The sequence below is a fragment of the Myotis davidii genome, unplaced genomic scaffold, assembly GCF_000327345.1.
Source record: "Myotis davidii unplaced genomic scaffold, ASM32734v1 scaffold252, whole genome shotgun sequence".
NCBI lineage: Eukaryota > Metazoa > Chordata > Mammalia > Chiroptera > Vespertilionidae > Myotis > Myotis davidii.
The window spans coordinates 665608-668839 of record NW_006283768.1 but is presented as its reverse complement, the minus strand read 5'-3'; the positions used below and the strand labels follow the sequence as shown (position 1 = coordinate 668839).

Below are 3232 nucleotides of genomic sequence, written 5' to 3'. Positions count from 1 at the left end.
AGCAATCCTTAAGCATGTTAAAAGATGTGCACAAACTCTTTTCGGTGAACTCTGTTCTTACTTGAGGCCAAAGGAGTTTGCTTGGCAGCACCCTGATGTCAGAGAGGTTAAAAGGCCCTGGCTCAACAGAATTTATTGGAAACCTTTCTTCTTTTTCTCCTTTTGTTTCCACTGGTATTTCATCTAGCATAGCATCCATTGCAACCTCAACTTGCTTTTGTAGTTCTTTTTTTTTTAAACATATTTTATTGACTTTTTACAGAGAGGAAGGGAGAAGGATAGAGAGTTAGAAACATCAATGAAAGAAACATCGATCAGCTGCCCCCTGCACACCCCCCACCGGGGATTTGCCCGCAACCAAGGTACGTGCCCCTGACCAGAATCAAACCGGGGACCCCTCAGTCTGCAGGCTGACACTCCGTCCACTGAGCCAAACCGGTCAGGGCTGTAGTTCTTCTTTTCTCTACCTTTTTGAGGCTTTTGGTGGTAAGTTCTGGCCATCAAGGGCCACACGCAACCCTCTCCTCAGCAGAAGCATCACAATTCTTGTCCCAATGAGTCTCCGAGCTGCTGCTCATCCTGGTCTCTCCTTTTCTTGGTCTTGGGTTGGGTGTAATTCTCTACATTTTTATCTTTTTGCCTTTATTTTCTTTCCCCTTTTCCTTTCCATTTTGGGTCTCTGGAAGGTCAGGCCCTGAAACTATGACCTACGGTTTGTTCTTTAGCTCTGCCGTCTGCTTTGCAAAGTCTCCTGGATGGGGAAGGCACCGGTTGTCCTGGGGAGGATTCATTCCCATCTGAAGGGGCAGGGCTGAAAGCACCCTCAGGAGTCTTCTTATTCTGTCTTTTCCCCCAAATGCAGCCAAGATCTGTTTTGCTCTGATGACAGATCCTTCCTGAGTGGTTCTCAACCTTCTGGCCCTTTAAATACAGTTCCTCATGTTGTGACTCAACCATAAAATTATTTTCGTTGCTACTTCATAACTGTAATGTTGCTACTGTTATGAATTGTAATGTAAATATCTGATATACAGGATGGTCTTAGGTGACCCCTGTGAAAGGGTCATTTGACCGCCAAAGGGGTCGTGACCCACATGTTGAGAACCGCTGCTTATGTGAAGGTCATTTAATGAACACAATTTTTGGAGATTTTGGACTTTTTTATTTTCCTTGTTGTCTGAGAAGGAGACTGCTGTTTCCAGTACATGGCAAGTGTTCAGTTTAGCCAGAAGGTGATTAAAATAACCCTAGTGAGCAACCCAGCTGTCTTCATTATTGATTGCAGTTCCAAGTCCCAGGTGGTTATTTTTAACTTGAACTTTAATATGTTCTGTGACTCCTTTTGTCTCTAAATCTTTTCCTTTAGATCATCTCATCTTCTCCAGCATCCTCTGGCCAAACCTGGAATCATCATTACTCCATGTGGTATTTCTTAGATCCACAGCACACCTCTGCTTCCGACCACGCTCAGCCTGCATCAATATGTTGCAGATCCCGTCACCACGCAGGCCTCCAGAATGGGCCTCCCAGCCTGAGCTACTGGGGCTAGAGGGCTGCCAGCCTGCAGAGAAGTTGGAACCACCAGACTTACATGTCAGGTGAACTGAAGTGGCTCCAGGTAGCATTTTTGGTCACCCTAGCTCAGTGAAGGCGAACCTTTTGAGCTTGGTGTGTCAGCATTTTGAAAAACCCTAACCTAACTCTGGTGCTGTGTCACATATAGAAATTTTTTGATATTTGCAACCATAGTAAAACAAAGATTTATATTTTTGATATTTATTTTATATATTTAAATGCCATTTAACAAAGAAAAATCAACCAAAAAAATGAGTTCGCAAATCACCTCTGACACACGTGTCATAGGTTCGCCATCACTGCCCTAGCTAGAAGAGACATCCTTCACTTTTTAATTCTTCTTTACTCATTATTTACATAAACACATAAACATGTGAATAGCACAGTAAGCAAACATACCATATCTATTTGAACACTTATTTCTTACTTTGTCAACACAAAAGCAGAAAGAGAATAAAGTCATCTGATCAGAAGGTAGACAAGGTTTCCTCAGCTAAGCCTCTATTTACCCAACATGTTTGCAGGTTAAATTTCCTTTTATTCTCTCAAATTAAAGAAAACTGATGGTAGCAATCCAGGAGTACAGAGGCTCCACATAACACTAGGATCTCTAGGCTCTTTCCTGCTTTCTGTTGCACCAGACTTAGATGATGACCTTATCCTTATGCTCTCAAGATATTGAACATAGCTCCTGCCATGACATTCCCATTGCAGAAATGAAGGGCAAGGTCAAAAGATAAGAATTGTGCTTAACAGCTAAGAAAGCCTTCTCTGAGGAACTTTCCTAGAAGTTCAATCCAATAACCTTTGTTCTCTTTGCATTAATTAAGACTCTGTTGAGCCAGGGCCTTTTAACCTCTCAGACACCTATACCTATAAGGGAACTTGGAAAAAGCTGCTGTTTTACCTGGGAATGTTGTTTTTCTAAATAAAATTGGGTTCTGCTAGTAAGGAAGAAAAAGAGAATGCATATGGGGTAGGCAAGTAGTAATCTCAGGCACAGCTCTCTGCTTTTGAGGGCACTAGAACTACTGAAAAAACTAACTCAGTCCTAGAATACTACCCATGACTTTAAACAATCTCTATTTAAAAGCTATTTTGACCTATGGCTTATAGGCTTTGTTGTTTAATTCTTGCTCATCCATTGGGTCTCAAATCTTCCCTGAATTCATTTGGCTCTGTCAGGTCTCCTTCCATATATTTTCAGAATACACTGCTCTTAACTTTGCAGCAGTTGTTACACTTGCAATTAAACAAGCTTCTAATTATTCAATTAATATCATCCATCACCAGAGGAATGTAAATTCCTGAGGGTTCAGAAATAATCTGTTTTGTTCATTATTGTATATTCAGTGAAGGCAAGTGCCTTGCACGCAGGAAGTGATCAAGGAATTCTTTTTAATCACTGAGTGGATCTATGAGTTAACAAATGAGTAAATGAATCTATCAGTATCTGTCTACCTTGAAGATTTTCTGCTTTGTTTGGCCTTATCACTGAGTTCCTCCATAATATTAAGGCTGACACTATGTCTTGAAAATATTTCCACCCCAGTGGTGTTTAAATTTTTATCACATATAAGCAGTTCTATATAAAATGTGTGTTGTGTAAAGACTGCTCAAGTACTGCTTCCCCTAAAAATGTTCCTGTTTCTAATAA

At 40.9% G+C, this 3232-nt stretch overlaps 1 pseudogene; it reads right to left on the bottom strand.

Annotated features, from left to right (window-relative positions):
- Positions 1-564: 564 nt before the first annotated feature.
- LOC102761719 lies at positions 565-1625 on the bottom strand (annotated as a pseudogene).
- Between the last annotated feature and the right edge of the window lie 1607 nt (positions 1626-3232).